This window comes from Nothobranchius furzeri, chromosome 9, assembly GCF_043380555.1.
Source record: "Nothobranchius furzeri strain GRZ-AD chromosome 9, NfurGRZ-RIMD1, whole genome shotgun sequence".
Taxonomy (NCBI): domain Eukaryota; kingdom Metazoa; phylum Chordata; class Actinopteri; order Cyprinodontiformes; family Nothobranchiidae; genus Nothobranchius; species Nothobranchius furzeri.
Genome location: NC_091749.1, coordinates 58,540,734 through 58,567,090, shown reverse-complemented (window position 1 = coordinate 58,567,090; position 26,357 = coordinate 58,540,734).

Below are 26,357 nucleotides of genomic sequence, written 5' to 3'. Positions count from 1 at the left end.
AGCCTCACCATGTATAAAATGCACCCATGTTTGTTCTATGACCACATCAGGATGAAGTTAGAAGATCACTGGATTCCAATGGGGTCATAGCCAATGGTATGAGGCCAGCAAGGCCAGTTGTACTTCTGCCAGCTACAGTGATGAATGATATAAGAATAATGATAAAGTACAACAATAACCTGTAAGTCGCTTTGTACAAAAGTGTCTGCTAAATACATAAACATAAACATCTTAACACAGATGCTTAATGCAAGACCAATGTTGACCTCTCAAGTTTAAAGGTGTTGAAAAAGAGAAAAATAATCCAGAATGCTATCCAAAGTCATGGCATTTCTTTAAGGTGTGGAACTGTGAAAAACTATTTTTTAAATCTTATTTATGATTATAATCCATCATTTTGAGTTTTCATGCAGGCTGAACATGAAAATAGTCTCCTACACCTATCTCCTGATTTGCCTTCTGATAGAAAATGGATGGTGAAACGATAGGATTTGAAAATCCTGACAGATCTACGTCACACTATTGCTTAACGTTCATGGACTTTTTCCAACTCGGTTCTAATTGGTGTAAATGTATCTGTCCTAAATCGTCTGCAGAAAGTCCAGAATGCTGCAGCCAGATTTCTCTCCAATGCAAATAAACGCTGCCACATCACTCCCATTCTGCCAGTTCTACACTGGATTCCTGTGCAATTTCGAATTCAAGTCAAAGTTCTAACTTTTACTTACAAAGCCCTGAATAGTCTAGCCCCCTTATACCTCTCAGAGCTGCCCCCCCCCCCCCCCCCCGGCACTAAGGGCTGCTGATCATCTATTGCTCATAGTCCCTAAAATGAAGTATAAAGCTCGTGGGGAGCGTGCGTTCGCCTTTGCAGCTCCCAGTATTTGGAACGCACTCCCTCTGGTGGTACGCCAGGCTTCTTCACTGGCACAGTTTAAATCCAGCCTGAAGACACTTTTTTTTTAAATTTTGCTTTTGGTCAATGATCGGTCTTTTATGCTGTGACTCTTCTGTTTTACTGACTTCTGTTTTTATTGACTTCTCTTTTATTGGCTGTTTTATACATTTGTATTGTTTTTAGGTGTTTCTATTTTACGACAGCTTTTATCTGTGTTTAATGTGTATGTATGTGTATTTTTAATGGCTTTTTAGGCTTAACTCTGTGCAGTGCTTTGGTCAGCTGACATGCTGTTTTTAAATGCGCTATATAAATAAAATTGGATTGGACTGGATGGACTCACCCATCTTGACTCACAACAGGGATGGCTGTTGTTGGTTTAGCGTCCAGGAAACAGCAGAGAACACCTCTGCTACTAGAAGCTAACCATTAGCATTAGCGAAATCACCACATGGTAGAACTCCTCCAGACTTGAGTTATTTGTGGAGGTAAAACATTATTGTTGGAAAGCAGAGTCAGTGGTAGAGTCATATTGTTGTAATCCAATCAGAGTCCATAGCAAAGCAAAATTGAAGATAAGATCTCATTTCTGTCACATTTACATCTCCTAGATACAAATAAGCACAAATTGAGACTGAACATACTGAGGCAGAGTTATGCGAATTTTAAGCTGACGGTGGTCAATTCAGCAGAGGTGTCAAACATTGCATGCGTGAATGTATTGGATGGCAGTGAGGATGACGTTCTGGGAGGAGTCGGCAGGACAACTGTAGCGATCTGATGGTACACCGGGACTGAAGCAGCATGTGTGAGAATAAAAGTGAGTGAGTACAGCGAGGCAGAGGGCATCTGAATAAAAGCCTTGTTTGACTTTGATTTCACATGTCAGAAAAGTTCTGATAGTTTGCATTAAAATAGTTTTTTTATTTCTCAGTATTTGTTCTCAAATTTTCAATAAAAATAGTTTATTTAAAAAGTGATTTTGTTTTTGTCTTTCCTGAAGATTAGTCTTGGAAAAAGGGGGGGGGGGGGCAGGCATCTTATAATTGAGGTCTTCCTATATTCAGGTCAATACGGCCACTCAGTTGTTACACTGCGGTTCCCATCGCTGGTACTTCCTGAGTAATATAAAAATAACTTAATTACTCACAGTGCACAAGTAGCTTTTTCTCAAGGTAGTTTTTTTTATCTGTCAGGTTATTATTTGCGTCCATACTTTTTACACACCACCCACCTCGGATCAAAACCTCTGGTTGTGCACGTTTGGGAGGAAAAGCCATTTAGCCGACATGTTCACCCGGACTTTTCCGTTAACACCACTGACTTTTGGATAACTCTCCTCCACTATCACTGCTGCCCCTCCTGGATAACGCCATACCTGAGAGTGTCACTAGGACCGGCTGGTCATCCTCGGATGTAGGACCTTTCCCTTCAGGAAAATGTAAGAAACAAATAACCTGCTTTTCTTGATCTGCTCTACACAATCCACTCTTTTTCCAGCTGTTTCATGTGGTTGTGGACATTACCCGGCTTTGGAAATAGGAAAAAAGTCAGCTCCAACATCCGATCTGATTCTAGAGTCTGATTAGCACCTCCCCCAGAAGCAGTGCTAGTTCCTTGCAGTTTAAAATCTTTAGGAGACGAAAAATCAACTGTGGCAAGATCGGAGCAACTCAGACTGATAGGAAACTATTATAAACGCCCTCTTTCTCGTATGACCCTGCATCCCAGAGTGCTTTGCGATGTTAGGTCACAATCTATTTTTAGCTGCTGTACACCCCATTAGAAGCCCTATTAGAAGCATGTTGTCCCTAAATTTTGGCCTCAAAATATAAAAATCCCTCAACTTTAAAAAAATGTTTTTTCTAGATTGGTTATCAATAAAGGTAATAAAGGTGCATGATCTGTGGTTTGAACATGTCCAAAGAATTGGGATTATTTGGCGGATGGGAGAAAGACCCAAAGTGATGAAGATGAGTTGACGGAAAAACTGAACAGCAGCTGTGATGTAAGAAGACTAGCCAGGAAGTTTCACTCATTTTCATGTGATTCACCTCCTCAACACAGAAAGGTCCTCCATGCATGTTTGCCTGTTTTCATTGACTGCTGAAAAATCAACATGCTCCATTCAGTGGAGATTATGATGAGTTCATGCTTGATCGTAAAAAGAGCAAAAGGCCATTACGCCTGAATCCTCCAGAGGATGAAATAAAGACTCGAGTGAAGAGAGGTTTTGTCTTGTAGAAAAGCCACGTGGTTCAGTCAATGAAAAGGAGGGATTTGTAAGTGGAAACTTGAATAAAAGTATGTGCTATTGTGTAAACGGGAGGTTTCAAAGCCTTTGAATGCGCACTAGCAGTTTTTGCACAACCATACGCACGTTTCATCAGATTTGTTACTTGTGTGGGCATGCGCATTTGAAAGACTGGTAATTATGTCAGAATACTTTTCATTGAAGTAAATGGCCTGTATTTGATTATTGTATTGTTGTATTACATTGATGGAACCCCCCAAGGCATTTTACAGCACAATCAGTCATTCACCCATTCACGCACACAGTCACACCCTGGTGGGGATGAGCTACGATGTAGTCACAGCTGCTCTGGGGCGCACTAACGGGGCAAGGCTGCCGTACTCAGGCGCCACCGGTCCCTCTGACCACCACCAGCAGGCAAGGGGGGTTAAGTGTCTTGCCCAAGGACACAAAAATGACTGTGACAAACTGAGTGGGGCTTGAACCTGCAATCTTCTGAGTACGGGGTGAGCACTTAACTCCTGTGCCACCATCACCCACATTGGGTAGCACCAGTGGAAACCAGTAGTAAAGCAAAAGTAGCTAAAGGGGTCTGATGATGTAGGTGAAGGAGGCTGAGTTAAATTCTTCATAAACCCAACAAGTCCCCAGAAAAAAGGTTGTTCTAATTTTCTAAAATAATTTGGGTGTTTGAGAGCTAAATTTCTGGTAAATCCTAACAGTAACATTTTTTTTTGTCCCCAAATGAGTTAAACCTGTGATTTTAAAACCATAGCGATAGAACACACAATGGTCCTCGATGCCAATAAACGGGAGCTCCTCACTGAGGAAGACTCTGCATGTAAAGTCCATACCCACAGATGCGGTGACTAATTGTTTGTTATGTCAGTGCTCGACGTGCACGTTTGCCTTTAATGGAGTGTAGTGCGGTGATCCATCAGGCTGTCGAGTGAGCCCCGTGTCAGTTGAAGTGGTTGTGTGTCAGTGGGGCGAGCGCGCCGTAGAGATGTGATTTAGTGTCCTGCTTGTTGCAGCGCCTGCTGCCTTTCCTCCGAGCTGCACGCTGCAGCCCACTCCTCTCCTCTTCCTCCCTCCTCTTGTCTTCTCTCCTGACCTCAGATTGATTACCTGAGCAACTGGCTCATGACACTCGCCATATTCTGGCAACCTTTTAGTGCTGTTTTATAGATGGTTAGTGCACCTCATTTAGCTATTTATACATCCGCAAATGGCCATGAAATATAGATTTGTCTTGATGGGTGTCAACATTGGAACTATGGAAGCTGAGCGCAGTGACACCTCATTATTTTAATGGTGCGAGATGAAGAAGCTCCACGGCAGGAGTCATTTTCAAACATTGCTAAATGATTCTGTTTTTATTTTCATTTAATGTTTCTGGTCATATTTTAGGCAGAGTAGAAAGACTTTGTCTTTGTTGGTAAAGGGGAGAGGCAGGGAACCGAGGATGGTGCAGAGATCCAAGTGAGGATGGGAAGGAACACTATGAGCCACACACACACACACACACACACACACACACACACACACACACACACACACACACACACACAGAGTCACAAAAACCATACTTTCTAAGAGAATGTCAAGGTGGTTCAGAGTGAGGAGAACCCTTAACAGTAACATGAAGTGTGACCTGTCATCCATGCACACACATCCACATATTTCACTCCATTCTGAACCAAGGCCTCATAGGTAATTAGGTGCTGGCACCAGCTCAGTGTGGTGTGCTGGTTAATTGAATAGTTAACACATCTGAGGCAGGCCTGTGCAGATCGGAGGTGACACCTGTCAGGAAGCTGTTCCCTCCCGACCCAGGACATTTCCTGCTCTGCCCGATACATATGTCATTTTGTGGAAATACCAAATTAGGGGCATGAAGTTGAGTGAGTGCAGTGCAGCAGGTGCGCCCGTAGCTTGGGGGTGGAAGAAGGCAGGCACTTCTGGGCTCTGTCCTTCAAAAGAATACGTAAAGCTCGGGGCACCCATCTTTACTTAACCTCAGGGCATTTCCATGGTTATATGACAGGAAGGTGACAACACTCCCTCTGTGAGTGCAGGTGTGTGCATGTGAACGTCCACGGCTCTTCCCCCAGCAGTGCGCCCGAGGCATCCAGAGGTGGAATGAGCATCACACTGAGATGTTAGGATGCAGCCTGCTGGAAAAAAATTGTATCAGACGTTTTAACAGCTGTTTGCACAAAAATTAACTCCTCATCAAGCGATGCTTTAATCTGAGTGCTTCTACTTGGTCTTTGTCTTTTAGGTGAATGCATGGTGTTTAACTTTCAGGAGGCAGAGGGCTCGGTGCGGACACAGGGGCCAGTGTAGTCATCTGGAGACAACAGCTCTGGAGCAAAAAGGTTACCGCAGCTGAGCAGGACCGGGAGGCTGCTCACAGCCAAACCGCATAAAGAGCTGAAGCAGGTAGCAGTCTGGGCTGTTCACAAATTAATGAAGTGATTCATTCACACGCATACACTCTGACACGCTGATCTGCACAGCTGTGTAGTAGTCCGAGTGTTGCATCAAGCAGAGAGGTCCAGTAAGTGTTGTGATGACCTAGTTCATCTCAAAAAGCCTATCTACTATTTGTTTTATTGTTTTATATTATTTGTTTGGAAATCACAGAGGTTTAAGGATTCGTCCGTCACTAAACTTTGCCGTCATCTGTAACAGTGACATCTGCAGGTGTTGCTTCACTGTCGGTGTCTTCTCAATTTCTCCAGGTCTAATATAGTTTAAAGGCTATTGAATAACAGAATAAAAGAGTAGAAAGAAAATGACTGAAGTCATTTGAGTTACGGAGAGACAAGTAAAGGGACTGAGTGGCACTGACAAGCTTCTGTGTCAAGCTGGCGTACTCGCGTTCTTGGCTTTAATAAACTGAGATAGGGTAAACCTGAGCATCTGTAGGTGGCAGCTTCATCATCATCTCACCTGCAAGAGAGCAACATGTCAACGTCAGTCTTCCTTCCTTTAGTGTGATTCAAACATCCCGTCTACACAAAACGCAAAACTTTTTAAAAGACTCTCTTACTGGCTAACAGTATCCTCTTTATGATGGCTAAAAATGAGCGGTTACGCTCCACAGGAGTCGGTGCTGTTGCTTTTTCCTGTAACTGCAAGTTCTTTTCATTTAGGAATGAAGCCAGATATTTGTTAACGTTTACGAAGCTGCATAACTAATGGAGGATGGAAAGAGCAGTTTTTAGTCATCCTGCAGCCTAAAGCCCACAAAAGGTGTGAATAACACAGAATGAATGTAAGTCATCATAGTCCACCTGTGTGTTTGCTTTTTAATGCATTAAAACGTTCGGTCTCGAGGAATTTAAGTATCAGTGAGCAGTTTCCTGCTCCTCTGCCCTGCTGGTTGAAAGTGAAATAACAACTGTTGTAAACAACGCTGCAGCAGCCCGCTGTGGCTAGAGCTAACAAGGAGCTAACACTAACATGAGCCAACAAATACTACAATAAACCACAAAGTAAAAAGATCAATACTGTTGGACACAAAACATTCTTACAAGTCCATTAGCAACAAAGCCAGGTCACCATGATTTTGTAGTCTCCTTTAGCTCCCTCAAACTAGTGGCTGTGCCGATGTTCATTCTGGTTTTAGCTCTTTGCTTCGCCTCCCAAGGCATCACACTCTTACTTTTACTTTCAGGCTCTGCCATGATGCCAACAGAAAAAGCAAATTTCTTCTCTTTCATCTTCTTGTCCTTTTTACTAACGATTGGCAAACTGAAAATGACAACCACTAGCTAAGAGTCGTAAAGTAGGTAATGAGCACCCTCCCAACCGCTCCTCAAAACTGGTCTTCCAGGCAGTACTGTGAGACCTCTTCAAATGGTCCAGAATGCAGCGGCGCGTCTGGTCTTCAATCAGCCAAAAAGAGCACACGTCACCCCTCTGTTCATTGAGCTCCACTGGCTACCGCTAACTGCTAACACTAGCATACAAAGTCCGAGATGGTACGGCTCTCATCTACCTGAATCCTCTTGCAAAGGCTTACGTCTCGGCCCGGCCGCTCTGTTCATCACAGGATCGTCAGCTAGCAGCGCCTACACCACGCTCAGGACAATCCAGACTCTCCTCATGCATCGTCCCACAAATGTGGAATGACCTACCAAGCACTACCAGAACAGGGGCTTCCTTTTCGACTTTCAAGAAACTCCTGAAGACCCTGCTCTTCAGAGAGCATTTTCTAAACTAGCACCCTCACTGCACCCGTCCCCCCTCTCTACTGTCCACTCCTTGTTCCCTCCTCTCCATGATTCATCATGCTGCCTCACTGCCACCTACGACTGACTGTAACTTGGTTGTTGTTCTTGTTGTTATTGATGTTGTTAGACTCAAGGGCAACATGCCGATTATCACTTGTAAGTCGCTTTGGACAAAAGCGTCTGCTAAATACATAAACATAAACATAACAGAAGTAGCTAATGCAGTTTTTGGCCAGCAGAGGGCTCCAGAGTGGTGTCCAAAATGAAATTGGTACAATCACTGAGATCAATGCTAAAGCTCTAACTCAAAGTTTTAAAAAGTATCTGTTGTTTTATAGCATCTGAGCTCTTAGTACAAAATAAACAATGTAGCTGAGCTGGAAGGCAAAGCTCTCGATTTACCAGTCGATCTACGTTCCTACCCTCATCTATGGTCACGAGCTTTGGATAGCAACTGAAAGAATGAGATTGTGGCCAAAATTTGTTTTCTCTGCAGGGTGGCTGGACTCTTCTTTAGAGATGTCGTGAGAAGCTCGGTCATCTGGGAGGGGCTTGGAGTAGATCTGCTGCTCCTCCACATCGAGAGTTGAGGTGGCTTGAGCATCTAGTCAGGATACCTCTTGGACGCCTCCTTGGTGAGTTTTTCCGGGCACGTCCAACTTGGAGGAGACACAAAGGAAGACCCAGGACACCCTGAAGGAACTTTTAGGGGTTTCACATCTGGGCCACCAGTAGGATTTGTTAACCCTTCCACTGTCTTATTGGGTGACCCTGCCAGGAAAGTTGACCATTGAGCAGGATTGATGGTTTATCTCTTGAGGTCCACGTGGCAGGGGTGAGGTTGTGCTCATTAGGGGACAAGTACCTTGAAAACAATATACTGTACGTAATGCAGGCAGTACCAGATGTGAAACCCATGTATGTTTCTTGGCTTGCCAGGGAATACTTTGGGATTTCCCTGCAGGGGCTGACCCAAGTGGTTGGAGAGAGGGAAGTCCAGGCCTCTCTGCTTAGGCTGCTGCCTCCGCAACCTGACTCTGGATAAGCGGAAGGAAGGAAGGAAGGAAGGAAGGAAGGAAGGAAGGAAGGAAGGAAGGAAGGAAGGAAGGAAGGAGGGAGGGAGGGAGGGAGGGAGGGAGGGAGGGAGGGAGGGAGGGAGGGAATTATTTTAGCCACTTGTCTTCATTGATTTTGGACTGAAAGGTCAACGCTGTCATTCTGATGCAAGAATACTACCAAAGTCATAGCATTACTTAAAGGAAAGGAAATTGCCTCATAATTTATATTGAAAAATAATTGATAATAATATCTAAGTTATTGCAAGATCTGTTGACACAGAACGTGTTTTGACTCACTCCCAGCTACCAATGATCCAACATTTGGCTAAATTAGCTACAGATAGATGTCTACCCAAGGAAGACTTTCAGAGTTAGGAGGGACAAACTGTTACCTGTCTATCCACTTTCTGCACTAGTCGATTTAATTAAACGTACACAAAAAGAAAAAACATGTAAAGACGCATCCATAAGTCTGTAACTCTGATCAAAGTTGAAGTAAACTCAGAAAAAATCAAACCCAAGCAGAACTCCGCCTAGCTGGCGGACGCTGCAGGATTGACAAGATTCACTTTTTATCTTCCTGGCCATGAGCGCCACTGCTTCAGTTTAAAAGCGAAACAAAAAAATCTGTTTTGTTTAACCTTGCACAGCTAATTTATTTAGATTTATTAAGATTGCACATCAGTTTTCCCTCATCATGACCAGCTGGCATCAGTAACTTAAAACCTCTGCTTCTCCTTTGGCAGATGCACCTTGTAGCAGTTATTTAGCAGTGGTTCTTTGTCTTCTGGATTCTTTTCTCCTTTCCCATTCATCCCATTTCTCAGCCTTCATGTAGGAGTGTGGGCCAGTCGCTCAATAAGCGGATCATTTCAGGTCAGAACCCTCTTGTGCAATCAGGTGTTTAACTGGCCAGCTGAAGTGGGACAGTAGCATCTTAACCAGCACCTCGCTAAAGGTCTCATGTTCACTCAGCCGCTGGGACTGCTGTGAGTAAACTCGCCACCTGCCAATAGGCATTAGGAGGATTTAGTAATTAAGTGACAGGGTGAGGACTAAATTGGGTGCTTGTGGGCTGGCAAGGCACCCCCGAGGTACCTTTAGTCATGCAGATAGGGGATTCTAATTGCCAGAAAAATTGATCAGACTAGCGAGGGAGGAGCGCGGGGAATTCACAATCATTGATTAGCTGTTACTGTTCCTCGCTTGTCAATGGAAGAGCGAGGTGAGCATTAGAAAGGCTCTGGACGTTTCCCAGTGCTTCCCTCACCACCAGTAGCTCCTGACACATGCAAACACGATCAGAGGTGGTGACACAGCATCTTGTTTTAAATGGAAACCAATAATTTCTTCCTCTTGTAAGTAGAACTGGAATGAAGGATTCACCTAATAGACTTGTTTTACAGTTTAGATGTAAAAAATATAAAAATCCAAGAAAAAAACTGTTTTTGCACTGTTCATTCATAATAGGGTAAAATGGTTTTTAATATAATATAATGTTAGGTATCAATAACAAAAAATAATAATCTTTAGGTAATAGTGCATAATAATGGTTTTACTCAAACATTCTCATATTTGACAAAAAATACAATCAACCCTCTGGATGCAGGCGTTGCAGATTAGCAACGTTAAAACCCACCTACCTGGGGCCTCATTCATCAAGCTTCCTTACGCACAAAACGGGGTCAGAAAACTGCGTAAGCAACTTTCCACGCAAACTTTGGCGATTTATGAAAGAAAACTTAGCGGAAAAATGTGCGCAACTTTAAGTTGACTAAGGACCTGGCTTACGCACATTTTGGACATGGAGAGCACCTGCAGTGCTGCTGCTGAGAAGATACAATTATGAAATCCTGCAGGATTATAACTTGTGCCGCTTCATGCGCACACAGAACAAGGCCCCCCCCCACACACGCGCGCACGCGCACACACTCACACACGCGCGCACGCACACGTACACACAGCCTGAAGCGCAGAATACAGAATGCAGAATATCATCAGGGGGGCAGATTGAGACAGAATGGCATGCGTCTGTGACAGTGTGTATCCCGTCACTGTGACCCGATAATCATGCGCCTTGGCTATTTGGACAAGAGAGATCTCCGTTTGGCTGACTGGTTAGTGCGTGTGACTTTCACCTGGGGGTCTGGGGTTTGAATCCTGATCGGATCTTTTTTTTTTTTATATCCGCCACAGATCTCTCTGAAGAACTCAGCATTGACGGCTTCAGCAACGCGGTGCCACTCTGGATTTTCTCTTGTTCTGCAAAAGCACTTCCTTTCATCTCTCCACCTCACCCTCAGGTGCCTGAATTTCTGCTTGTGAAATAGCGCTTCCTCGATCTGCGGTCGTGATCGAAATGCTGCAACAAGCCGGCTTATGTATATGCATGAGATCCACAAGGCACTTTGCATCGACTTTTTATGGCAGTAAGTGGGCGTGTTGAGGGCGGGATGTGACTAAAAAGCAGCTGAGAACCTTTCTGGATAGTTTCTGATTTATGAAGCAGAGGTTGCGTGCAGCTGTGGGTACTCCATGTTTGATAGATCACAAACCTACTTGGCGTAAGTACTTTTTTTTTTTTTTGCTGAGCTAAAGTACGGTTTCAGTAAGGATTCTACGCAATGTTTGATAAATGAGACCCCTGGTTACTCCACATACGTATTTCATGAGCATTTTTTTAACTCGGACGTACCCCTGAAGGACTTAGTTGTTCGTCCTTTTATCAAAACTCATTTTGAGCCTGAGAGGGTTACGTTGCATTCATGAGTTTGTAAAGGCTTTAACTAATGATAAATACCACCTCATCAGATCAGTAAAATTAAATTTAGAGGTTTCATTCATCTTTATTTAATGGAGCTAAATAAAATATTTCTCCATTTTCTACCATCTCAAGCTCCACAAATGTCAAACTTAATAAGAAATAATGATCATGTCAACATGTAAATCAGACTCTCTCCAATCTGTCAGTGACACAAGTTAACAGGTTAGTTTTTATTAGGTTGTCGTTTATATTTGTGCAGAAATGAGCTGCAGAAACCGAAACTGTGAAAAGGTTTGCCATACTGCAGTCTCTAGTCTGAGCCATTTAGAGTCTATTACAAAACATCAATATATGGATTGAAGTAAGTGTCTCAGTGTGCTGCTCTGTAAACACACAGCTGGTTTTATTGTGCATGTTTTATCTGCGTGAATCTTATCAGGTTTCAGATCTTTTCATCTTTAATTATGTTAATCCGCATAGCATTGGCTTCAGAGCTGCAAGTTGGACACCTTTGATTTACGGGGCAGCAGTAGCTCAGGAGATAGAGCGGGTTGTCCAGTAATCGGAAGGTTGCAGGTTCGATCCCGGCTCCGACCAGAGAATTCTGCTGTTGTGTCCTTGGGCAAGACACTTAACCCACGTTGCCTGCTGGTGGTGGTCAGAGGGACCGGTGGCGCCTGTGCTCGGCAGCCTCGCCTCTGTCAGCGTGCCCCAGGGCAGCTGTGGCTACATTGTAGCTCATCACCATCAGTGTGTGAATGTGTGTGTGAATGGGTGAATGACTGATTGTGTTGTGAAGCGCCTTGGGGGGTCGTAGAACCCTAAGAAGGCGCTATACAAATACAGGCCATTTACCATTTACCATACGTCACAGATTCACAGGCATAGATTTCTGCTACAAAACACTTTTCATCGTTTCTGTTTTAAACTGATGGGTCAAGTCTTTTGTCACAGAAAACGTATTGACATCCTCGCTGTTATAGATAACTCTAAACAACCTCAGCTTGAAGAAAGAGAAAATATTTTCAGCTGTGAGATCATTTATCTAAACTATCTGTTGTCAAGAAAATGATGACAAAATTGCATTTTGTACATCTTTGGTGTGTTCTTGCTGTGTTTAGTTTCAAATTCCATCTTTCAGTTCTTTTTAAAACACAGAAAAGGTTTATTTACCTGCAACGTTTCGTTTGCGGCAGCAAACATCATCAGGCTGACACCGATGGTGGCCTCACTTCCTTCGTTTATCCGCGGGCAGCAGAGGACGTTGTCGCCCTCTGCTGCCCGCTCTCCCCTCTCCGATGATGCAGTCCCATGTGCAATCCAACGAGTAAACTCCATCGTCCCTGTTCATGGTCCCACATCCACGTCTTCTTATCTCTATACTGTAGCTTCCTTTATCCATCTTTTGTATTTCTGTTGTTCGGTGTTTATGATCCTTGTGTTGTCCCAGTCCATTATATGGTTTTCTCCTGTGCAGTGATCTGTTACGGCTGACTTCTTCATTGTTCTTTCTGCTTCTTCTTTTGCTGCTCTTGTGTGTTTTCGACTTGTTTCTTTCTCGCACTCCTTTCTATGTGTAACCGGGTCACCTTAGTTCCCGGAAGTTATTCTGGTTATACGTGTCATGCCGCTGACACAGGGGAGGCCAGGTGTGTAATCAAAGGGCTGTTATAATTAGGGCAGCTGGGGTCTAGCCGAAAAAGCGGAATGCCTTGCTTTGGGTGCGGACGTGGGTGCAGCTAAGTGGTGAGTGACCTGGCTTTGCTTCAGTTTAGTTAACGGTTATATTTTTAATCGGTTTCTCTTTACGAAGTGTGAGCAGGACTGAGGGGTGAACAGCCGGAATTTTCATTGGCAAGCGGTCGGCCGATGAGGTACTGGTTTATAACATTCACAGCATTTTTATGTTCCATTAGAATAGGACTAACAATGTGTGTTTTGTCCACAGACCTTAGCCTGCTACTGTTTTTCCAGTTCTTTTATTAAATCTTTTCTAGTTCTTTTATTAAACCGTTTGCCGGTTTTATCTTGTTACTAATCGTTTTCTCCAGAGGGGGAAGGAAGTAAACTTGTTTGAGTCGGGTGGTTAGCGTTAAGCACAGTGCTGTCTCTGGGAGGCTAGTTTCTTTTAGAGTATCCGCTGTAGAGTATGTCGGGGGTTTTACTCACTTCTGGGTGACGTGTGTATGAGCTTTAGTTAAAGGGAGCACTGAGTGTTTTTCTTTATATTATTGTCTCTTGTCTCGGTTCCCAACAGCGGCTTTGTGCTTTTAAATAGTAGTTGGATGGCGTTGTGTGTGTAGTCCCAGGGCCAGCATTGCCGTCGCTCTTCCCTCTCGTGGTTTAGAGTTTTAGCCTATTTTTATCCCGACCTGGGTTGTCTTTAATAAATCTCCTGTGCTGTATCTTATAAATAAAAATTGTTAAACTTGTGAATAAGCCTCTGCTGTTTTCATCAAGGGTTATTATTACCTACGGTTTTAGGATCTAAGCATCCAACCCTCTAGGTCACATATGTTCTATTGTTCGTGTGTTGAGTTGGCGTCCGGTTTCTCCTATGTATGTTTTATTGCAGAGTTTGCTCATTGTTAGCGCTGGCCGCAGGCTGCAGCAGGGTTGTTTACGACTTTTGTAATTCCACTTTCAGCCAGTAAGGCAGAGGAGCAGGAAACTGCCTTTAGTTACTGAAAGATCTTCTTTTATTATCTGCACAGGCTCTTGAAAACAAAAATATAAATAGTTTAAATATCCCTTGATGATTTTATAAAGAGCTCTTTGGTCAATTTCTAGATTTGAAAGATGGTTGGCAGCATTAGTGGAAGCTAAATAGTAGTTAGAGCAATGAAAGTCATGAAGTGGAATATATTGACCGCAGCCTGAAAATAGCATCAGTTTTAAACCGTTTTTTACATAATCTTGTTAATTTAATGTCATAATTTTGAGACAGCTGTAGATTTTACATTACATTTCTATTTATATAGAAGGATGTCATTATTTGCAACAGAATTTAGCATTGAAGCTAGCTACTTATAACAAGTACAGTTCCATTTCCAGCTGTTCCAGCTGGAAATTCATAATATTTCTGCCATAATCACAGCAATGCACAACTGATATAAATGTAAAAATTGTAAAGTTGTGTTGATGTGAGTCAATAGGATGTTTTTGAGATCAGAGATGTTTTATGATGGTAAATATATATATATATATATATATATATATATATATATATATATATATATATATATATATATATATAATGTTCTTGTTAAGCTAAAACATGCTTTATGAGGGAAAAAAGCAACAGGTCAGAATGACCAGGAAAACAAAATGTAAATCAAAACCAAAAGTTCTGACAGAAATCAACTTGACTCAGTGAAGTTAAAAATTTTGTTTAATTCATCAAAAAAAAGCCTCCCAAAAGTTTGCTGTAAAAACAGAAGTGACAGTCGGATAATAATGATCACCTAGACTCTCTGTTGGTCTCTAGCAGCAGACAGTCAGCTACAGTCAGCTGCAACCATTCACACACCACTCAGTCACCCTCCAGCCATGCTCACAAATTGAATTAATTTCAGTCTGAATTTGTGTTTTCAGTCTAGTAATTATTTTTTTTAACCCCAAAGGAAGCCAAGAGAAATGAGTCAAATCTTCACAAGTCGTGAAATTCGACGATATATAATTTAACAGCAACCAAAGAGACGCAAGCCCGCAGCGCTGCAATTTACCAACCATTCATCTGTTGGCAAATTTAATCACAACGTGTTTGACATCTTTTAGAAAGTTAGATAAATCTGATAGGAAAGTTTTTCTCTCAGTTACCATCAGAAATTAATCTCCGTAACCCTCTCAGGCTCAAAATATGTTTTGATAAAAGGACGAACAACTAAGTCCTTCAGTTAAAAAATGCTCATGGAATACGTGTGTGGAGTAACCAGGTAGGTAGGTTCTAACTGTTGCAAATCTGCGACGCCTGCCTCCTGAGGGTTAATCCCAATTAGATCTTTTTCATGCATATAAGGTGCATCTTTCATCTGCTTAACTGTGTTGCTTAAATCCGTCACAGAGCGGCGTTAGAACGTGACTGAAGACGCTCCAGTTCTGAGATGAGGGCTGATTGTTGAAGATGAGGACAAAGTTTTAGGGCTACATAAAGTGTGTGATGGAGTTGAGGAGCATCCAGGCGTGGCTCGGTTGCAGCAGCAAAACACGGAGTTAAAAACCAAAGCTGCAAATGAAATGATTCTCTGTCTAATACTAAAATGTGAAAAGAGAGAAGCTTTATACATAACTGAACATTTCATCCGTGAGATGATTCTGAGCATTAGGTTCGTTTCAGGGGTTCGGGATTTTCTGCACTCCCGATATGTAGCTAGTTCCTTAGCTAATGCTTGATTTTGATTTAAGATAGCATGAAGCCGTCTTTCATTTATTCAACCTGTTATTCCATAAGAAAAGAAAATAAGTTTGCTAAGGCTGCTTCAATTAAAAAGTTTAAACTAAATGATAAAATTCTTACGTTGTTACATTTCCTCTGCCTTTTGTGGTAGTTTGATCATTTTCTTGAGGAATGGACAGGACTAATGAAAAACAAGACTGTTGGCTGAGTTTGAACTGCCAGTTAACAGATCAGCAGATCAGGAAGTCTTAAAATTCTTTTTTCCATTAGATTTAAAACTTTGATGGATACATTACTGATAAAGACTACTAACTCTTCACTGTTTACGTTCCATTTGAACATAGTCTCCCGCATCTCCTGCATTAGCTTCTGATCAGGCCAAGTTTTGACTTTGTACCCGTACACCACTTTGGTCAGCTGTTGTGCTGTGTTTATATACGTGCATTAGAAATAAAATGGTATGGTACAGAAAATACACAATGAAATTCTAGGATTTAAAAAATCCTGATCAATCTACGTCACACTGTCACCTAACATTCATGGACTCACCCATCTTGACTCACGACGGGAAAGCTGTTGTTGGTTTAGCTCCCAGGAAACAACAGAGAACGTCTCGACTAGCAGAGGCTAACCGTTAGCATTAGTAACTCCACCACACCGCAGAACTCCTTCAGGCTCGTGTTATTTGTGGAGATAAAACATCAATGTTGCAGAGAAAACTGAGTCAGTGGTAGAGTCGTGTTGCTGTCAGCCAATCCGAGGCAAGATGTCCAAATATCAGGAAATAAGACACCAAATCCTGCTGTGTTCTGTCACTTTCTCCTCCGGCTGACGTCTACATCCTCAAACAGGAGCATCTGTGTTTTCTTTTCACCAGAGAATGACTTACTAGAGACCAATGGGAATGCATTAAAATATTCATAAAGTTGACCTTAAAGGTTTCTCCTGATTTATTATTTTCAATAAAGATGTTAATTTTGAGAGCTGACACCAGTTCTTTTAGCTCTGACCTTCTGATACAGATTTTTCACTTATTATGATTTATACATTTTAATTTATTATTATTATTATTATTATTTTTATTAAGGTAAAAATAAAAAACTTCCACATGGATGATCTCTTATTGCTAGAGTGGTTTTGGTTTTAGTTGTGAGTTCATGGACCTGGAAACATGTCAGATGTTTTTATTGCTGCATGGCGAAGAAAATCAAATCAGATCTCTGTTTCGTAACGTTTCCATCTGAACAGTCTGCTTTTAGGAAGAACCCACAAATCTAAATTTGGCTTTCATCTTTAGAAGAAAGCCTGAGCGATCAACCAGCAGCTAAAAACAGGACTTTCTTTGCTTTCACCCACAGATCTTTGTCAGGAACGCATATTGCCTAAAATGTATTGAGTCATTGTGCAATGGTAAATAGGTGTGTGCATTTATCTGTTTAAACATGTTTGATTGTGAGGAAAAATCCTTGGTTAGAAACTTTTATCTGTAATCTTCTGGCAGAGGAGGTCAGCAGAAATAGAATATCTCACAATCTGCACACACCAGTGGCAGACGCTTACACTGTGCTTCATAAAACTCACACTTGCCCAGCTCTTCCCCCAGCAGCCATGACCGCATCCGATAAAGATCAGGCCAAGTTTGAAACCAGCTCTGGTCCTCTTTAAGCAGCCCTGGCAGCCGGAGCGCTACCCGCCTGGAGCGCAGCTATGATGAGAGCTTCAATATGGCACAGAGAAGGACTCTGCTCCGCTTCCTCAGTGTTAGTTTAGATAGCTGGAGTTGAAGGAGGGGCACAATGGTTTCACACAGGATCTAGGTCGTTAGTGTGGATTGACTACACAGCCTGTCTCAAGTCGGCGGGTGACCAACAGAGGTCACTACAGTTGATCACTACAGGCGAGATCAGGTTGTGCTGTCAGGAGAAGAGGAACCTTTTCTTTGTAATCCTAAAGCTGATTAGATAATGAGCTCCTTCTTCTGTGAGCCTGAGTGAGAATAAGTTAAATGCAGGCACTTGGCAGACCTCAGCGCTGCTGCCCTTGTGTCCTCTTGTAGTTTGAAATTTGTTTTTGTGGAGACCACCCCACAAGCTCTTTGCTCCACGTGCATGTGACAGCGCATGTGTGACTGCATTCACACATGTCTGAGTGCGTGTGTGTTGACCCCAAAGTCAGGAGCATATTTAAGGCTAGCATCCTCTTCCTGAAGTGCTATCAGTGTCACGTAATAACAACAATTCTGCATCCTCTTTAATTGCTTTAGGAAACGCTTCCTTGTCCTTTTGCAAACAGCAAAAGTTGCTTCTGCCACCTCCTCCCCCTCCAACACCCAAACAGAAGAGATAATGATTATCTGCCATGTATGTTTGTGTGTTTTCTGTTTTTGCTTTTAGAAATAATTGTTGCTGGTTGAGTGGTAGCATGTGAGGAAGAGCATTAATGAATTTCTCTGGCTGAAAAGGAGCTTTTGCGCTGCAGAGGGCAGCAAGGAGAGCAATTCATTTACTGCTGTAAAGCTGAACGTGTGAGAGGAAGTGGGTTGGGGTTTTTGCTTGGCAGTAACTTTTTTAGCAGTTTACTTTGTTTTGCGCTGCGTGTTGTATGTCACCTGTAATTATTACTTTACTTTATGTATGCATGTGTGTGCATCTGATAACTTTAATGTGTGTGTGTGTGTGTGTGTGTGTGTGTGTGTGTGTGTGTGTGTGTGTGTGTGTGTGTGTGTGTGTGTGTGTGTGTGTGTGTGTGTGTGTGTGTGTGTGTGTGCCTCTCTCCTTTTTTGTGGCTTTGCTGGTGAATGGTGCAAGACGAAGATCAGACTATAAGCAGGCCAGGGCTGTTCTGCGATCACACAGGGATTATGGGAGATATGGAGCTATGCTGCATTCCAGTTGGGCTCATCTCTGCCATGATCCACACACACACACACACACACACCACTTTAATTGCCTTTGCTTCTTTCATTACTTTTATTGCCTCTCCTCTGCATTGCATGCTCCCCGGGCTTGTGGAAAGGTCATTGTGATGGCAGTGTTGTGCTCACAGCCATCGTGTCTCTGACCAGCAGGAAATGACTGCCGGGGCTGATGCATGAAGGGTGGGGGTGGGGGGGGGGTGCATGGATTGTCTTAGATTTATTCAAATCTATATTTTTTCTAAATTGACTGAGTGTAATCTGCAAAAATACTGTGAAATTCATTTGGTGGCAGCTTCAGCAATGAAGATTTACAAAACATGGCAAATCTGACAACATGTATGCAAATAATATTATTTAGCAGAAAGATGAAGAAGGAAAATACATTATCATTATTAAAAACAGCCAGCTTCATCGCTTGAGAACGGATTGGGCCATGCCTGACTAGTAATGGCAGTGGCAATATCTTGGTGGAGAAGCATTAGGAAGGTGACAGCCCTTAGATGAAAGACATGTTTGTGTTTTATTGCATCTCCTGCTCGCGGTGCGAAGAAAAAAATAGGTTCTAACTGTGATAAAATTCCAAAATGGCAAGAAGTTAAGATGACAAAACTGTTTATCTTTCTAGGTCAAGTGCAGTAATCCTGGTGGGGAAGAATAGTTGTGCAGTTTTGTTTTTGTGTACATACTTTGCTCTGTAATAGTAGCTGAAATGTCATTTAGAATTAATAAATAAAAGCGGTTACATCTTCATATCTGTTTTCAAGACTCTTTGCAATTTTTTGCACTATTTGAACTCAAATGATACAATTCAGTCTATGTTTGTTAAAATTGATTGCACCTAGTTAATGTTTTTAACAGAATAACAAGGATGGGTAAATGGTTATGTCTGGGAACATTAATGAGCATGAATAGATGTCTCCAAATAATTTTGCTTCAGCAAACTGAAAATTAACTTTTCCTAAATTAAATGAGGTTTTATGGTCTGGTGATGCCAGAATGTTTTTTTCGTCGTCGTCGTCATCTTCCTCCGCTTATCCAGGTCCGGGTCGCGGAGCAGCATCCCAACTAGGGAACTCCAGACCATCCTCTCCCCAGCCTTCTCCACCAGCTCCTCCGGCAGGACCCAAGGCATTCCCGGACCAGATTGGAGATGTAACCTCTCCGGCGTGTCCTGGGTCGACCCAGGGGCCTCCTGCCGGCAGGACATGCCCGAAACACCTCCCCGGGGAGGCGTCCAGGAGGCATCCTGACCAGATGCCCAAACCACCTCAACTGGCTCCTTTCGATCCGGAGGAGCAGCGGCTCTACTCCGAGTCCCTCCCGAATGTCCGAGCTCCTCACCCTATCTCTAAGGCTGAGCCCGGCCACCCTACGGAGGAAACTCATTTTGGCCGCTTGTATCCGCAATCTCGTTCTTTCGGTCATTACCCAAAGCTCATGACCATAGGTGAGGATTGGGAAGTAGATCGACCGGTAAATCGAGAGCCTGGCTTTCTGGCTCAGCTCCCTCTTCACCACGACAGATCGACTCAGCGTCCGCATCACTGCAGGCACTGAACCAATCCGCCTGTCGATCTCCTGATCTCTCCTACCCTCACTCGTGAACAAGACCCCGAGATACTTAAACTCCTCCACTTGAGGAGGAGAATACCAAGATGGCGCCGAGGATGGTCGCCCTGGTGCTAACGTGCAGCGTGTTTTTTTGTTTATGTCTGTAAATTGTGTGTCAGCGTGCTCTTACACCCGTGAAGAGCTTCTAAACGTCAGAACATCAATGCCGACGGACCTATTTCCAGTTTTTTTAGTGGGTGTGGCGGATTTGATCCACTTTTTTATTAAGAAAGTGAGACGCCGTAGAAGAGGAAAACGTGCAGGAGTGCTACGAAGACGCGACTCACGTACGCCCTTACCCGGGATTTTCCTCTCCAATGTCCGCTCACTTAGTAACAAGACGGATGAACTGGCGTTGCTGATGAGACGGAACAGAGATGTTTCTTCCTCTTCTGTCATATGTTTCACGGAAACATGGCTCAGCGAGCAGATCCCGGACTGCGCGCTCCATTTGGAGGGATTCCAGCTCTTCCGCGCAGACAGACAGCGGGTCTTATCCGGAGGAAAGGCAAAAGGTGGAGGTGTCTGCTTCTTCATCAACAATGCCTGGTGTTCGGATGTGACTGTGATCTCTCAGCACTGTTCTCCTGCTCTGGAATTTCTCTTCATAAACTGTAAGCCATTCTACTCCCCACATGAGTTTGCTACATTCATTCTGGCTGCTGTTTACATCCCGCCGTGCGCGGATGTGCACGAAGCGCAACGTGCGCTCGCGGAGCAGATCCTAAGTGTGGAACAGACCTTTCCGGACTCTCTAGTTATTATCCTCGGCGACTTTAACAAGGCAAATCTGAGCCAGGAATTACCTGAGTACAAACAGTTTGTTAAATGCCCGACAAGAGAGCAGAACACGCTGGACCACTGCTACACTACAGTTAGTGGAGCTTATCGGGCCGTGCAGCGAGCTGCTCTCGGCTTCTCTGACCACGCCATGATTCACCTCATGCCCTCATATAGGCAGAGGCTGAAGCTCTTCAAGCCTGCAGTGAGGACTACTAAGAAGTGGACCTGCGAGGCTGTGGAGGAGCTTCGCGTGTGTCTGGACACAACAGACTGGAACGTGTTTGGATCTGCCACAGACAACTTGGATGAATATACAGACACTGTGAGGTCATACATAAAATTCTGTGAGGACAGCATTATTCCAACAAAAACCAGGGTCACTTTTAACAACGATAAGCCCTGGTTCACACCCAGACTGAGACAGCTGAGGAGGGAGAAAGAAGCAGCCCACAGAGCCGAGGACAGAGAAAGCTACAAGGGCGCTAAGTACAGGTTCTCAAAAGAGTCGAAGAAGGCGAGATCTCTGTACAACAAGCGACTAAAGGAGCAGTTCTCTAACACTGACTCCGCCTCTGTCTGGAGAGGGCTCAGGCAAATCACAAACTACAAGCCCAGAGCCCAACATGCTGCTGACGACCTACAACTGGCTGAACAACTCAACTCCTTTTATGCAAGGTTTGAAGTGCAACACCCATCCCCCACACCCCCTACTGCACAGGTTTCTTCAGCCACTCTGGTGTCACATGCCTCCCCCACCACCTTCACCGCTGTGAATAGTACAGTCCCCACTGAACACCCCTCCCCCTCCATTGCCATCTCAGTGAAAGAAGAGGATGTGCTTAGGGTTTTCCGTATGCAAAACCCTCGGAAATCCCCGGGCCCGGACGGTGTCTCCCCCGCAACCCTGAGACACTGTGCAGAGGTACTGTCTCCAATCTTCATGGCCATCTTTACCATCTCCTTGGAGACCTGCCATGTTCCAGCCTGCTTTAAGCTGTCCACCATTGTTCCTGTGCCTAAGAAACCCCAAGTCACTGAACTGAATGATTATAGGCCTGTGGCGCTGAAGTCTGTAGTCATGAAGTCTTTTGAGCGCCTGGTCCTCCCCCATCTCAAGTCCTTCACCTCCCCCCACCTGGACCCTCTGCAGTTCGCATACAGAGCCAATAGAGCTCCGGACCCCACGTGACTCTCAGTTAGTGGACGCCATTTTGGCATGCAAAAAAGGTAAACAAACACGGATGTAACCATGAACATGAACGGGATCCGCTTGGATTTTACTTCGTCGGAGTTTACTTCACACTTTAAAACAGAAGAAATCGTTTTATATAGTCAGAAATTAAATAGACTAAACATCTCCGACCCTTACCGTGCCCCTGGGATACTTTTTAAAAACGCCAGAAGCTGTCGGAGCGGACTTCTTACCGGCACAACACCGGACCTGGCCAGGGGAACCCCTTGGGATTTACCCGGAGGAGCTGGCTCCGGCGGCTGGGGAGAGGGAAGTCACGCTACTGCCCCCGCAACCCGACTCCGGATACGCGGATGAAAATGGATGGATGGACGGACAAATAACAGATTTACACGTAAGTAGTCTCGGTGAGACAGATAATAGCAATCCAAAGTGCTTTTTATGTGTGATCTGACAATTGATCAACCATTGCTTAAAAATTAAATACAGCTTAGCTGGTTAATTGCTGTGATCATAAAACACGTAAACGGCAGCACGCAGAACTCACGAGGCAACGTTTTACGTGATGTTTACTTGTTGCTATGAGTAATAAGACAGAAAAAGCCACGCCAAAATAAGTTTAGGAAGCCCACTAAGAATCATAAAAAAGCATTTAAAATAAATACCATACACAGTTGAGGAAACGTTGGTTTAAGTACCTGATATGAAGTGGTCGCTGCATAAGCGAAAACCTTTACTCTCGGGATCCCACAGCTTCATTTTCGCCCGGTCACCAGGGCATTTTATTATAATGATCCAACGTTTGCAGCGCTCCGGATCCTAAGGAATCCTGTAGATGACTCATTCCTTATGTCGTCCGCGTCTGTTCTGCATCCTGGGGCACAACAGGAATCTACCATATTTCCCGTTTGATTGAGTTTTCTGACAATAACAAATAGTCCAGCTGCCGGCTTCTGCATGCCAATATGGCGCCGTTTCGATTTGAACTGTTGCATGCCGGGAGAAGTGACGTCAACTCCCGGATCTCTATAGGTCTGTAGACGATGCCATCAACCTGGCCCTCCACTTCATCCTGCAGCACCTGGACTCCCCGGGAACCTACGCTAGGATCCTGTTTGTGGACTTCAGCTCTGCGTTCAACTGATCAAGTTTGCGGACGACACCACCCTCATCGGGCTCATCTCTGATGGTGACGAGTCTGCCTACAGGAGGGAGGTGGAACGGCTGGTGTACTGGTGCAGCAGCAACAACCTTTAGCTCAGTGCTCAGAAGACAGTGGAGATGATTGTGGACATCAGGAAAGTCACAGCCCCATCTCTCCCCCTCGTCCTGACGGACACCCCCGTCACCACTGTGGACTCCTTCCGCTTCCTCGGAACCACCATCACACATGACCTTAGGTGGGAGCCATCCATCAGCTCCCTGCTCAAAAAGGCCCAGCAGAGGATGTACTTTCTGCGGCAGTTGAAAAAGGCCAAGCTGCCGGCCCAGATGATGGTGCAGTTTTACACGGCCATCATTGAGTCCATTCTCACTTCCTCCATCGCTGTGTGGTACGCTGGAGCCACAGTGAGGGACAAAAATAGACTGCAGCGCATTGTGCGCTCTGCTGAGAAGGTGATTGGCTGCAGCCTTCCATCTCTCCAGGACCTGTACGTCTCCAGAACTCGGGGGCGTGCAGGTCGGATAGCAGCTGACCCTTCTCACCCGGGTCACAGACTTTTGAGCAGCTTCCCTCAGGCAGGAGGTTACGGTCCATCCAGACCAGAACCACTCGCCATAAGAACAGCTTCTTTCCATCTGCCGTTAGACTTGTGAACAGCTTATAAACATACAACCATGCTCGTCTTCTGTACTTGACATAACGTCACGTTATTGGCCATGTTACCATTACCTGCCTTTTTATAGCAAAGTTTTATGCTAGTTTATTATATTTTATTCTACTTTATTCTATTTTTAATTATATTATTCATGTTATATGTAGCACGTTAGTACCGAAGCAAGTTCCTAGTTTGTGAATTGTTTGTTCACTGACAATGGCAATAAACCTTTTTCTGATTCTGATTCTGATTGAAGTAGGACCTCTCACCCGACCCGGAGTTGGCAAGCCACCCTTTTCCAGTCGAGAACCATGGTCTCAGATTTGGAGGTGCTGATCCTCATCCCAGCCGCTTCACACTCGGCCGCGACCCTACCTAGCAAGAGCTGAAGGTCAGAGCTGGATGAAGCTAGGAGGACCACATCATCTGCAAAAAGCAGAGACGAGATTCTCCTGCCACAAAACTCGACACACTCCACACCACAGCTGCACCTAGAAATTCTGTCCATAAAGGTAATGAACAGAACCGGTGACAAAGGGCAGCCCTGGCGGAGTCCAACCCTCACCGGGAACAGGTCCGACTTACTACCGGCTATGCAGACCACACGCACGTAAAGGGACTGAATGGCCCTTAACAGAAAGCCACCCACCCCAAACTCGTGGAGCGCCCTCCACAGGGTGCCTCTGGGGACACGATCATAAGCCTTCTTCAAATCCACAAAACACATGTGGATTGGTTGGGCAAACTCCCATGACCCCTCCGTCACCCTAGCAAGGGTGAAGAATTGCTCCACAGTTCCACGGCCAAGACGAAAACCACATTGCTCCTCCTCAATCTGAGATTCAACTATCGATTGGACCCTCCTCTCCAGTACCTTGGAGTAGACCTTTCCAGGGAGGCTGAGGAATGTGATCCCCCTATAGTTGGAACACACTCTCAGGTCACCCTTCTTAAAGATGTGGACCACCACCCCGGTCTGCCACTCCACAGGAACTGCCCCCGATGACCACGCAATGTTGCAGAGATGTGTCAACCATGACAGCCCTACAACATCCATAGCCTTGAGATACCCAGGATGAACATCATCCGCCCCCGGGGCTCTGCTGCTGTGTAGTTGTTTGACTACCTCAGCAACTTCTGCCCCCGAGATTGGACAGTCCATCCCCAGGCTCTGGTTCCTCCTTGGAATGCGCATACGTGGGATTGAGGAGCTCCTCAAAGTATTCCTTCCACCGTCCGACTAGCCGCCTCAACAATCGCAGAGTGGAACAAGGCCCACTCGGACTCAATGTCCCCCACTGCTCTCGGGACGCGGTCAAAGCTCTGCCGGAGGTGGGAGTTGAAGACTGTCTTAACAGGTTCTTCTGCCAGGCGTTCCCAGCAGACCCTCACTATGCGTTTGGGTCTGCCAGGTCTATGCAGCATCTTCCCCTGCCATCTGATCCAACTCACCACCAGGTGGTGATCAGTTGACAGCTCCGCTCCTCTCTTCACTCGGGTGTCCAAAACATACGGCCGCAAGTCAGATGATACGACTACAAAGTCTATCATCGACCTGCGACCTAGGCTGCCCTGGTACCAAGTGTACCGATGGGCATCCTTATGTTCGAATATGGTGTTCGTTATGGCCAAACTGCGGCTTGCACAAAAGTCCAATAACAAAACACCACTTGAGTTCAGATCAGGTGGGCCGTTCCTCCCAATCACACCCCTCCAGGTCAAGCTGTCATTGCCCATGTGAGCATTGAAGTCCCCCAGCAGGACAATGGAGTCCCCTGATGGAGCACTATCTAGCACTCGTCCCAGGGACTCCAATAAGGGTGGGTACTCTGAAATGATATTTGGCCCATAAGCACAAACAACAGTCAGGACCCGTTCCCTGACCCGAAGGCGCATGGAAGCTACCCTCTCGTCCCCCGTGGTAAACCCCAACACACAGGCAGAGAGTCTTGGGGCTAACAAAAAGCCAACCCCAGCCCTCCGCCTCTCACCCGGAGGAACTCCAGCAAAGGAGAGTGTCCAACCCCTCTCAAGGACTTGGGTTCCAGAGCCAATGCTATGTGTCGAGGTGAGTCAGACTATATCTAGCTGGTACCGCTCAACCTCTACCACAAGCTCCTGCTCCTTCCCTGCCAGAGAGGTGATGTTCTATGTCCCTAAAACCAATTTTCTCGTCCAGGATCAGACCGCCAAGGCTCCCGCCTTGGTCTGCCACCCGATCCACATTGCACCGGATCCTTCATGTTCCTCCTGCGGGTGGTGGGTCCACAATTAGATTAACCCATGCATTCTGTTGGGGCTGGGCCCGGCCCGGCCCCATGGGCGAAAGCCCAGCCACCAGGCGCTCGCTCACGGGCCCCAACCCCAGGCCCTGGCTCCAGGGTGGGACCCCGGTAACCCTCCGGGCCGGGTACTCCGAC